Below are 13,870 nucleotides of genomic sequence, written 5' to 3'. Positions count from 1 at the left end.
TACCTAAACCTGAAAAAATGATGCATGTATGTGTTGTTAGCTTCCTTAACTTCTTCTTCCACTAAAACTAGACTATTACTTTCTCCATGTTTAAGTTTTATAATTCTTATTTCAAGTTTTTCTTATTTTCATGTTCTAGGTGATAAGAGCTATAAGACAAAGGGCCCATGGACAATGCAGGCACATTTCTTTACAGAGTGTGTGAAGAGACATATATCCCCAAGAGAAAGACTCTGCCCTAAACATGGGAAAGAGTTACTCTACTTCACATTCCAAAGTCAGTTTGGACAAGCAATTCTTCCATTAGATAGTCCTCAAAAGATCCAAGATTGATTATGTACAATTAATGCAAACCAAGTGTCATTTTAAAAGTGCGCCCTAGGGTTATTGAGGAAAAAATGTACAGAAGGATTACAGAAGTTTGAGAATAACCAAAATATTCTTGGACTAAGTAAGACACTTGGTTTATTGGGGGACCAGAAGAACAAGTTGGGAGAAGGCTTAAGAAAGAGAAGGAGTTACCAATAATAAAAGGAGAGAGAGAGAGACTGTATAGATAATAAGAAACTAATTACAAGTAACTTTTCACCCAAGAAAACAGAAGTGTTCTGCCTTTCACAGGGCTGAGTGAATATCCTCCTCCAGCTGGGAATGAGGTTATTATTATTTGAGTCTAGACAGCAAGGCTATAGTAGTGTCCTTTATCAAGATAATACTATTTGTAACCTTTATGGTGAAAAGGGACAAATTTCCCCACAGCTTTTAATAAAAGGTGCTCAGAAGTAGCTATACCCTCTTTAGGTCCTGGAATGAAAGAGATTGATAAAAAAAAAAATACTGTAGCAAGTCTTATCATCTCACCCGAGTGCGGGGAAGCCCTGAGGCCTGGAAGGGAGAAAGAGAATTCAGGAAGAGGGTCTATTTTGAAGTGCTGTGGGTGTACCGGGATAAAGGACATAGAATTCTGGTTGTGGTGGGACAACAAAGGGAACGGGAGACAATGGCAGAGGGTAAATAAGAGGATGAGCCATAGGAGTCGTGGGGGAAATGCTGGCCCAAGGAGGTGGAGAGCACTTCAGGAGTGGGAGCTTTGTCTGAGTCCCATATGAAGAACCAGAAGGAGAGAAACATCACAGCACTGAATAGAGGGGAAACCAAAGGGAAATGAGTATAATAGCTTTCACCAGATGGGACCCAGCCCTGAGACAGAGAAAGGGAGGGCGTCTAGCCCCAGCCTGGCAGAAGGCGTCAACCTAAGACGTGCAGAGGAAAGGATCCTTCAGACAATTGAGCCTGAGAGTTTATAAACGTGGAGCCGGTACAGCTCAGAGCAGGGAGGAACATAGTCTCGCATCCAAGCACAGTGCCCTAGAAGTGAGACCCTGACATTCAGAATGCCGAAGAATGTGGCCTGCATTTAACAGGAACCAAGCAGTTAGATACAAGGAGGAAGAATTATTTTAGAGTGACCAAAAGAAAAAGGCACTTGCTGGGCAGAATTACCATCAAGATAAGGGTGTTCAAAGTGTGCAAACAGGAAGAGCTTAAGGCTGACAAAGTGAATGTCTGACCTGTCACCTATGTCACAATGGGTGGAGTAGGGTGGTGGTTGCTGGTTTTCCAGTGAAGAAGTAGCAACCAGCACAAGGCCATACCATAACAAAGCACTTGATCAGCTTCAGGATTTAGAGACTGTGTCTGGGTCCTGGTTGTAGCAGTTGTTAGCACTGCCACTTTGAGCAGACTATTTAACCTCTGGGTTTTGTTTTTTCAATCAGATCCACAGTATGACACACCACTGTTTGATTTTGATGAACACTGAAAACTGCAATGCACCTGAAGAAGTTGGTTCTGTGCCCATCAGATAGCACAATGATGTCTCCGTCACTTCATAAATATTGTTAAAGTGTTGTGTTAGACTGAGCCCTGGGATTCCAGACTCTGGCTTCAGGGCCCTTTCTAGCAAACTGTACAAGTACATATGACACCTGGTTAAAAATGTGTTTATGGAACTGACAGGAAAGATGAGAGGCCATCAGATTCTTAAAAGAAAGGAAACAGGTTGAGGTGTGTGTGTGTGTGTGTGTGTGTGTGTGTATGACATGTGAAGGCATTTTACCTAGAACTTGTGTATATTTGTACATGTACACAAACACAGCCACATGCACACACATATGTATACTCTCCCCCCACGTATGCACACTCTCCTATACGTACATATAGCCATATACAGAACCATATACACATGCATATATGCATAGATATAAACACACATATACACACATCCACATCCACACACTTACAAACATACACATACATGCATACATACACATGTGCACACATGTAGCTGTATGCACATGTGTATACATGTATACACACATGTACACACACATGGTAACAGGAAGTATACTGAGTAACTAAAATGTGATCTGTAGATTTCAACATTTGCAACTGAAGAACAGGAAGGGTGGACCCAGAACTTCTACAGCTGTGGTATCTTTGCACATGTGCAGTAGGTATGTTTTTGGAGGGGAATGTGAGTCATAGGAGTTAATGGTAAAATGTGAGTCCTGGTCAACTCAGTGTCTAGGCACCTGTGGAGGACAGATGTTGATGTCTGGATATCCTCCTCCATCACTTCCTCACACCACCACCTCCACCACCACCACTGTCATCATCATCATCATCATCATCATCATCATCAACCTCATCATACTGCTCGCCATCATTATTGTATTAGTTTGTGCACGTGTGTGTGTGTGTGTGTGTGTGTGTGAGAGAGAGAGAGAGAGAGAGAGAGAGAGAGAGAGAGAGAGAGAGAGAGAGAGAGAAGGTCCAAGCTCCAAGGACCCAGTGTTTTAACACTCATTGCACAGGGCTCAGGGCCCTGACCCGTTCCTACACTGTTCAGCTACATAGATCCTAGGGACCACTCACCCGAGTGAGGACAGTGAACATTTTACCCACTGAACTATCTCCTCTGTACCCCTCCCCCTCTTTCTTTAACTTCTTAAAAGTTCCATTGGAGGGCAGCCAAGAGCAATTGTGGTAGCCTGTCTGGTTTGCAGGACTCGTGGGGACCACCCCAACAATAGCTCACAGGGACATATCTCATGCCTGACACTGAGATTTTCATTTAGCAATGTATATCTTCTCTGAATAGATTTTTTTCCCATTCAGGTTACCTGTACTCAAATTTCCCTTAAATGCTTTAAAAATTAGTGTACAAGCTAGTGGTTTTCCAGAGTTTTTCTATGTATCCTTCATCTTGGATAGCCCACTCTCTATCTTGCCTTTCCTCCATTCCTCTGTCCTTTAGCTCCCAGATTTCCCCACTTCTTACATACCATATGTATTTACTGCTCTCACCAATCATATTTGACCCTGTTGGTGGCAATATCACACACTGCAGTTGCTGGACATAGAAACATCAATCTCAAATCAACTAGTAGCTAGATTTCACAGTACCAGAAAGTGTCATTCAGGCAACCAGAGGAGAAAAGACATCAATGGTTTAATCCCTTTGCTGCCTAGACTTATGCCAACCTCACACACGCCAGAGTCACTTTAGAAAAGAGACTCTCAACTGAGAAAATGCGACCACCAGCTTGGCCTATGGGCGAGCCTGTGGTACATTTTCTTGATTGATGATCATTGTGGGATGGCCTAGAATACTGTGAATCATCCCATTCCTGGATTGGTGGTTATAGGTTCAATAGGAAAGCAGGCTGAGCAAGGGAAGAGGAGCAATAGAGAGTAGCACTCTCCCATGGCCTCTTCATCATCTACTGCATCCAGCTTCCTGCCCAGTTTGAGTGTCTGCCCTAACTTCTGTCAGTAATGGAATGTGCCCTGAGTGTTGTAAGCTGACATACCCTTTCCTTCCCATGTTGTTTATGGTCATGATGTTTTATCACCGTAATCGAGGTTCTAATTAAGACATCTGGCATTGGATTTTAGATGCTATAGTAGCAAACATGCCAGTCATGAAGAACCCACTGTGCAATAAGGCCATGACTGTTGCAGGAGTTAAAAAAAAAACAAAACTACTTTTTGATAGGGTTTGAGGTCTGCTGCATATAGGGAAGAATTTATTCCTTTTACTAAAAATATTGTTAAAAGAACATAGCAAAGGGGGTCAGAGGCCCTGTGGGGAAACTACTATTGTGGTTTTGATAAGTGATTATATTGTCTAATTGTCATCTAAATATCTACCTTTATACCCACAGAGTTTTGATGCTCATGGCCTTGATGACAGAAGTTCTCTCCCCGCCCCCAGTGGCACATAAGGAAGAATCATAACTGGTCAAAAAAGTAGAGACCTGTGCGTGCTCATCCCTAAAGCAAACACCTTTATCACCCACCAAGGTTTAGAAAACATCTCAGAAGAGGAATCAGAATGAGTCTAAGAGCTGGAGGACAGGAAGTATTGTCTAATGCCTTCTGAGTGTGATTTGACTTTACACACATCAACACACAATAATCTTGTTATCTGCCCAAGACCTGTATATGAGCAGGTTTCCAGCAGAGATGGGGAAAAGGCTTATAAGTCTGCATCTCCAGCCAAGTCGCTATTGACAGCAGGTGACTACTAGGGGAGAGAGAATCATTTTAATTTGGGTATGTGGCTACGTTTAGATCGCCAATGCTCCAGTCAGCATGAAATATACTCAGTGGGTTATTATTATTATTATTATTAAATAAAGAGGTCATGTGGTTTGGAGGGGAATGTATGAGGACTGAAGTCCATAAAGAGACAGATGGATAGATGTGGCAAAAAGACAATGCCATGTAAAAGTGTTGATATTCTCAAAGAATAAATATAAAAATTTATGAAAAGGCCATTGAAATTTGAGGATAATTCCAATATATAATTGAATCTGTAGATCACTTTGAGTATTAGGGGCGTTTTAATATTAACTTTTCTCATATGTAAATAAGGAATCTGTTTCTATGTGTGTGTGTGTGTGTGTGTGTGTGTGTTTGTCAATCCTGTTGAGATTGCAGGTGTATGCTACCATACCTGGTTTAGGAAGTAGCTTTTAGTTATATATACTTATGCCATTTACCTCATTAACTCTACTAGTAAATATTTTATTCTCATTTGCATATGGGATTGTTTTTTAATGTATTTTAAAATTATTAGTGTATGGATAAAAATTATTTTTGCTTATTATTTATGTGACTTTTGTGGGTTTCTAGGCCTAATCTTATGTCATGGGTAGGCTTAAGATAATAAACTTCTTACTTTATAATTTGAAAACCTTTACCATTTGAGAGTCTTTTTTTTTTTTTTTTTTTTTTTGCCTAATTATACTGACTAGGACTTGTCAGGTCCAAAGGAAAATCTACTTCTCCAAGTTCCCATAGAAAGAGGTGACAAATGACTATCTGTGGATCCTGTTAGCCTATGACTATCTGGACCCTATTAGCATGCCAACATATATGCTGGCCTCCAGGCTTCCTCATTATCATAAGTATCTGTTAAACATTTCAAAGTCCACACCAGCATCCTAGCTCTTCTCTCCTTCCTCCTTACTATAAACTTTGCTAGCTCAATGGTTCCCCTCCTCCCCAGATATTAATTCTCTTTATAATCCTGCAACTTTTCTATGTTCTGTCTCTCTTTGGCCTCTCTCTCTCTCTCTCTCTCTCTCTCTCTCTCTCTCTCTGCTCTGGAGTCTTCTAGATGCCTCTGGCTGTTCTCTCTGCCCCCTTTCCCTCACCTATCTACAATAAAACCTTTCCCTTAACCATACCATAGAGTTGTCATATCGTCAATACATATGCTACTATATTGAAGAAAGTATTGGGGCGAGGGTTTGGAGATTTAGCTCAGTGGGAAAGCACTTGTTTATTAAGTGAAAAGATCTGCTGTGTTCAGTTTTCAGCTCAGGAGGGGAAAGTGCTGAGACAAGTCCCCTTGTACTTCTCCGGACCTTTAGAAAAGCCGTTTTGAGTTTTCTACCATTTAGTATAATTATCATGGGTCTCAAGGCTGCTCAGCACGGAAAGTAAGGGAAGAGTAGTGCTCGAGGACAGATACTTCCTCTGGGTCAGACATCAATCACTATTGCCTGGCACCATGGAGCAGAGTTTACCATGGTAACTGAGAGAATATCAGGACCTTGAAGTCTTGGCCATGAAATAAGCGAAATTAATACAGTGTTAGGCAGCTCTGTGGTAATGGAAACAGGCATGTTAACACTCTCACAGAAGGGGGTTGGTGTCAGCAAATCCTCACCTGAGACTTCAGCCACAGGTCCTTCCTGCCCTGCAGCTGTCTGGGTGGGGGTGGTGTTAGAACTCATAGGAAGTGCAAGTTTGCCTGTGGTTGGGCTTTCAGTAATATATAGCCTTGGTGAGTTATCCTCCATGCTGGTGGCACTCTTCTCTGCTATGGCTGCTTCTGAGTTCCCCATGTTCCTCTAAGTAAACTCAATAAACTAATGTGGATGGAAGTGCTTCTCTGCTCTGTTGTAGCCTTCTCTTGGTGGGTTGGATGTTTCCTCATAACTCTCTATCAAAAGCAATGCAGACAAGAGTGAAGAGTGAGATTCTTACACAATGGTGCTTTAAAAGAGATATACTGAACACGGGCATTAACTCTCTAAGAATACCAATAGTCTGAAACATCTGTCTTACACATATATTTAAGTAGTCTTTTCTTGTATTTCCCTGCGTTTAAACAGAAGAATGGTACAAGAATATAGTGTTTCTTGTTTTTTGTTAAAAATGCTCTATCAGTTTCATTTATTCTAAAACACATGGGCAGATCTTTCCTGTAAACCACTACTACCAGAAAAAGTGCTTTCACAAATTCTGAATCTGAGAACATGTTTGCTTCTTTTACCCCATCTACATCTGCCTATGCCTTTCTTTCAAGCTCACCATTAAAAACATTGCCCCACATACCCTGTAGTCATTTGTTTTCATTATGAATTCGCAGTTGTCTGCTTTCCCTTATTTCCAATAGAAATCTGTGATCATGAAAGGTGACCCCACTCAAGCTGTGATCACCTTGGCAAGAGAATCGAGCTTCTACTCACCACAAAAGACACGTTTAAGTGCCACGAGAGAGTAGGCTTTACCCTAAGGATTGTGTTAGCATCACTTATCAGCAAGCTATAGCACCCTACCAAGGAGGTGCCCCAGAACTATGTGGCCATAACCTCCATCAGGACATTCCTTGCCCAGGGCTCAGGTTCATGTCTTCAAGTGTCTGGTTGTGCCTACAAGAAGCTCTCCAAGTGAAACACCAAAGGCCTTCCTGCGATCCTGTCTTTGCCTTCAGCCTGGTCAATGGAATACTCACTTTTGTCTCTATTCTGCTGCAAGTCTTGCTGACTGAACTAGCTTTAAAGAAACTTCCATCATTTGGGGAGTGTTGTTTGTTTTGGTTGTTAACTGTTTTTTATTTATTTGTTTTGTTTTTCCGAGTCAGTATCTCACTGTGCATTCCAGGCTGGTTATGAATACCCTATGTAGATTAGGATGGCCTCCAGATGGGATTCCTCTTATCTCAGTCTCCCAGAGGAAGAAGTGTGAAAATCTTTTTAAACAAATCTTGATCTTACAGTTTTATTGCCCTGTAAATGCCAGATGCAGGATGTTAAGGCTTTGGGGTGTTACTTTGTACTCAAGTGTGAACCAGATGTATCACAAGAGCTTCCTTACCGTGCTATTTCCAAGACTCAAACCAGGATGTGCTGGTTAGGTGCATGTCAACTCAACATAAGCTGGAGTCAGTTTGGGATAACCTCAATTGTGAAGAAAACCCCACCAGATTGGCCCAGAACCAAGCCTGTGGGATAGTTTCTTGATTAATTACTGGTGGGGGATGGGGGCTAGCTCACTATGGGTTGTGCCATCACTGGGTTTCTGTGTGCTGTGTGCTATAATAGGCTGAGCAAACCATGATGACCAAGCCAGTAATAGCACTTCCGTGACCTCTACATCTTTTCCTGTCTCCAGGTTCCTGCCTTGCTTGGGTTCCCTCTCTGACGTCTTTTAATGTGGAAGTGTGAGATGAAGTAACTCCTTTCCTCTAAAGTTACTTGTGGTCATGGTGTTTCATCACAGCAAGGAAGCCCTAAGTGAGACACAATACACAAAACCTGAGACCCAAATGCTCAGCTAACTTACATATTCTCACTGTCTCATTAAGCAAGCCAAATTCTGCACAGCCACACACATATGTGTTTACTTATTCCATCATTCTTCCTTTGAACAAATATTTGTTGAGTGTCTACCTAAGCTATTCATAGCTCCAAGATACACTAGAGACTTAGTTGTGTGCGATATATCTATATCTATATCTATATCTATATCTATATCTATATATCAATATCTAGATATTGATATTCAGCTTAGTGTTTCTGCAGCCCTTTGGTGGATGTATTTCATTTGTTACTTATTCTTTTCAACTAAATATAAGGTAAGTTTTCAAGTTATTACAAGGAGATGGTAAGTAATAGAATGTTAAAATAGAAATGGCATTCCTAAGCATCTCCATCTATAAGCCCTTCATCCTCACTGTAGGTGTTTTCTTTTTACTTTCCCAGTGTTTCCTGCCTCACAGTCCAGCATTCCAAATTCCTACCTGGTTTGAAACCTCACATAACTAGTTGTGCTAATTAACAGATCCCGTTTCTTTTACTAGTTGTCAGACCCTTGGAATCTAAGGCAGCCTAGGATAGAGTTCTGGAGGTTGCTAGGATGCAGAGTAAAACATATTTGCTCTGGAGACGTGAAGAAAGCCTGTACCACAGTTGGAGGAGCAGGAGAAAATAAGCTATTGTCATGGTGACATGGCTAGTAATAGATTCTCCATGTCATGGCTAGGTGAAGCTTCATTTAACTTAACCACTGTTTCTTTCAGTTGCATTATACAAAAAGTCCCCTGAGTGAACTTGACTGACATTTATTGCCAACAAACGCGAAAGTCTTGAAGCAACAGTCTTCAAACTCCTTGTCAGTGTCTTAGCTATAACAAAGTCTACATGTGTAACATTTTCTCAACTTTGACTGAGTCTAAGATAGTTCATGATCTCAAAGAACTGGATTGCTTGGTCTATGGAAAACCCACACATGGAAAGTGCCTTTCCTTTCTTCATTCTAAAGTTGTTTGCTTCTTCTCCATTGGCCGTTTCAACCCTGACCTGCCTCTAGTGAAGTTAGAAATATCTCTATTTTTTTCCATTTCTATTTTCTCTGTTCCTTATACCAATAATGCCTGCTACCACTTCTCTCACCAGACATAGGAAAAAAAATCTCTTGCCACACTCCTGAGGTTGAGTGTGTTGAGATTGTTTGTATTTGATGTTTGAACTAAAAACGTTTGCTTAGATGGTGGTTACATGCTGGAGTGCCACAGCCAACCTCAGCTAGGCATCCTTTATCACAGTCATAAACCTCACCTCAGAACCATGAAATTACATCCACTATGGTGCTAGCCCCAATCCAAATCTTCAAGTCTGTATGAACTCAAGGTTCCCATTCTTCTCTGGAATTTTAGAACAACTTCAGTGCAAATGAAGTTTTGTAGGCTGTTCCAAGAAGCTATGTAGTATAAGTAATTTAAAGTTGGGGTCTTGTTACTTATAACTCCCCCCTGGCAGGGACTGGTATCCCATAGCAGCGCAGTTCTCAACCTGTAGGTCATAACCCCTTCAAAAGGAGTTGCTTAAGACCATCAGAAAAAACAGACATTTACATTACAATTCATAGCAGTGGCAAAATTACATTATGAAGGAGCAACAAAAATAATTTTATGGTTGGGGGTCAGCACAACACGAGGGACTATATTAAAGAGTCATAGCATTAGGAAAGTTGCAAGCCACTGCTATAGAATGATAAATGTTCACCTGACAAACTGATTATAGGGTATATTACTTTTAGGGGCACAAGCTGGTACCTATATTTTTTTACTCTGGGAAAATCATAGGAATGACATGAGAGTTATAGAAGAATGATAAGGAGGGAGTCTTCAGGAGAAGATCAAGTGGCTGATGTCATCCTATGCAGGGTATCAAAGCAGGACTTTTTGCAGGAGTGGCTAGAAAGACTTGGTAAAGACAAGTGTTTGAAGATTTCCCATTTTAAACCCTGAAGACCACCATGTATCCCTTGCCATCAATGATATCCAAGAAAAAGTATAAAATCCATTATATCCTTGCAGAGATATGCTTTTGCAATGAGCCTGTGATTGCATAACTAGTTGCCTTCCAGATGGAGCAGAAACCACCTGCATGTGTGAGGTGTGGCAGCTATGTATCCTGTGGAAAGATGAAGGCATAGAAGCTACAAGGTCATTTCACACACCCACCATGCCTTCCAGGTTTCCTAGTTGTCTTTATTACTTTTGCATTTCTTTTTGGGGGTGTGGGAGGGGTGTAGGAAAGAAGATAATGGCCTATGGTAGAAAGTATGAAGAGACTGGAATAGACTAAACTGGACAAGAAGTTGGGGCTATGATCCAGACTCTAGCCTAAAGAGAGGGAGGTGAAAACAATGTTGAATTCATTATAAGCTCGTTTATGTAGAACTAGAAATATCTCAGTTTAGTTGTGGCTTCTGTACAGAGTTATACCCTTGGTTGTGAAAGGAGAAACGAATAATAATTGCACCTGTTAAATGGGTACAACATGAGTCTACTCCCTGGAGTGAACAATCCAGGATGTAGGTACAGGCCTGTTGACTACATGTGTTTTTTCCTTGTAGGCAGGTGGTTTCTTCTTAATGACTTTGGTCATTTCATTTTGTTTAAAATGTGCTCTTCTTGAGCATTCTGCATGCTTAGCAACCCCATTAAGGAGGCCAGTTCTACCTTTCATCATGTCTCAACCCGGCTCTTAGCTGTAGCTAAGACCCTACTTAGCACCCACTCGGCTTACTGTAGTGGCCTCTGATTCAAAGCCCTTTCCTCCAGGTTTGCCCTGTTTTGCAAGATGTGTGAGGATTGCATTTGTTAACTAAAACTCCTTAAAGCTCCTTAAAGACCCTCATTGGAGCCCTGTCCATTACAAATGAAGAACACACTTCTCACAATGGCATAAAAGCCATTTTGTAACCACCTCTGAGCTTTTCAACAGTGTGAGCCTTCTTCCTTCTTTAGGATCCTTCAGTTCTGTCTGCATTATATGCTCTAAATCTGGGCATTTGTACTGTTCTCTCTGGCACGATGCCCCTCTTTCCCAACCATACACCATGTGCACCCCTACTCATACTCAGTTTTTTTTAGGTTCCTTTGTTTGTTTTTTTTAAGTTTATTTGTGTGTGTGTGTATGTGTGTGTGCACTCGTGCACCTTATTATATGTACACATTATGGATGCAGGCAGCTACAGGAGCCAGAAGAGTGTTTCTCCAGGAACTGACATTACAAGTAGCTGTGAGCCACCATGCAGGTGCTGAGAACTAAATCTGGATCCTCTGCAAGAGCAGTAAGTGCTTTTAACCAGGAAGTCAACTGTCTAGCTCCTTCCTACGTTATCTAGAAGAGCAATTGGAGTTTCTAAGGTGGTAAGCTTTCACTATGTAAGATTCGGATTTGACGTTTTTATAATCTCTGACATCATCATATCATAACAATAACTACAGGATATGACCAACATTAAAACCACTCATTAATCAATTACTAGTATGATGCTCAAAGTGTCAAGTAGGATCTCAACTAACTTGATAAGCAGTAGTCATTTTCTGCCAGTATGGAAGTCACAGGCAGGACAGATAGAGCCATGCAGGATGCAAAGCAGCATGAAAGGTATGCAGAGTCACCCAGTAGGCTGGATCCAGCTTTCCTAGTGACCAGAGAAGACGTACACATTAAAGAAACATTAAAGGGCCAATGGGATTTGCTGGGCAGGGAAGTGATGAAGCCAAATTCCAGGAGAGGGAATTAGAGTCTCTTATTACTTTGATAGTTCACATAATACTACTGCAGATGGTTAAGTTAGTGAGAACTGCACAAGTAAATGCATAGTCGACAGGATTATTTATTCCATGGCGAGGGTGGGAGTGTTTTCGAGTTGATTTGTATTCACCGCCTGATCATCTCGTTCCTTTCTGTGGGACACATGTGATCTTGAAAGTCTTTTTGAAAGCAGTGGTCTCTGAAAGTTTCACTCAGCACAGTCAGAGCCTTGCTGATTCCAGCGTTATTACCATACGATGCTCTCTGTGTTGACTTCAATTCACATAACATTCAGAGCTGATGGGTTTATTTGGGGTGTTTGGACATATTTACATTTGTGCTTAGGAAAGCATCTTTCTGAACTGTGACAGCAAACTGTGAATTCCACCAGGAAACGGGGCCTCAGAATATTGGCAGGGTTCTCGTGTTCACTGGAATCTGTATTTAAATATCTGCGGGACCTGTCTTGTGGGACACATATGTTCTTATTAATTGATTGCATGTTAATAAAAATAACAAGTTAACAGTTTTAACGCTTTTTCAATGGAAGTGCTAGCATGATAAAACAGGCTCCCATCAACTTCTGTTTGTTTGGATTCAACTTAACTGAAGATGAAGAAACAGCAGAGTTTACTTTTAAAATGAGACACTCTTTCTACCATCCCAGTACCTGGGAGACTGAGGCAGAAGGACCACTTCAAGGCTAGCCTGGGCTACATAGAAACACCCTATCCCAAAAGAGCAAAGAAACAGATACAGGTGCAAGTGTGTGCACATGCACACTCCTCCTCATTCTTCATCCCTTCCCCCTCTCTGATATACACATTTACACACGCATATACATGCACACACAGAAGCACACATGTATGTATACACACATAGAGATTTATAGTTCTTCACATATACTGACTGTGGAATGTTTCCAGTAAGGTTCTGCCCCTCCCTGCCTTACAGTCTCCTTCAACAGACATATTCAGACCAGCCTATTTTTTCTTTAATAATTTCTATTCTGATTATAGAGACTCTAAGCCACAAATATATGAATGCAAACATTCTGGTTCAATTTGCATTGTTCTTTCTTTTCAGCAAAAGGCATAAGAAGTATTTCTGTTGTGTACAACATTGAAGTAGGAGTTCAATCAATTTGAGGATACCAGGAACCTAGTACATTCAAGGTCTAACTGATTTTAAACTATTGAACACTCAAGTCTCTGGGGTGTTGGAATGAAGAATACTAGCTATATATGTGGTAGGGCAGAATTCAGCACGCTCAATGGAATTACTGAGGATCAATGAGTAATGAATATGCGTGTGTTGCAAGATTTTGAGCTGTTTAAGTCACTAGGAAACACTTCTCATTGCTTCTTGAAGAAGGGAAGCTCATGGTCCCAGAACCTCTTACACTGGCAATTCTACTTGGCCTCAAGAGAGGGTGGATCTGAGGTCATGGAGCCGGAGAGTGGTGAGTAAGACTTGATAAAGCCAAATCATTGCCTTTCTGTGATGTTTGCACTTATATGTATTTTATTCTAGTAGCTTACTCCTAATAACACAATTTTGTTTTTATTTAGGACAATGAGTTTGTTCTGTTAAGAAAAATTCTAGCCTGATTCTAATGCCAGACGATGGTGACCTGAGGTATTTGTTGATGAGTCTGAAGGTGGAAGCAGGCAGACTGTCTGCCTACTTCCTGCCTGAGATTCCTACCTTCACTTCAAAAACATGACGATGGTTCAACTTCAGAGGCAGAATCAAATCATGAGCACAACTAATAAAGGATAAGGAACTGCCTGTTTGGGCATTCAACACTGTTGGCAATCATTTTATGAATCTGCCATAATCTTCTTTTTAAACTTGGTGCCTTCTTTGGCTGTCTCTAGAAGGTTCCGTTCACTCTCAGCTATCATCTCCCTCACACTGCAATTGAGAACTCTAGATCCAACAGGTACCTTCTCATC

Source organism: Mus caroli, unplaced genomic scaffold (genome assembly GCF_978045245.1).
Source record: "Mus caroli unplaced genomic scaffold, Mus_caroli_1 scaffold_1, whole genome shotgun sequence".
Lineage (NCBI taxonomy): Eukaryota > Metazoa > Chordata > Mammalia > Rodentia > Muridae > Mus > Mus caroli.
Note: the sequence above shows the minus strand (reverse complement) of the source record.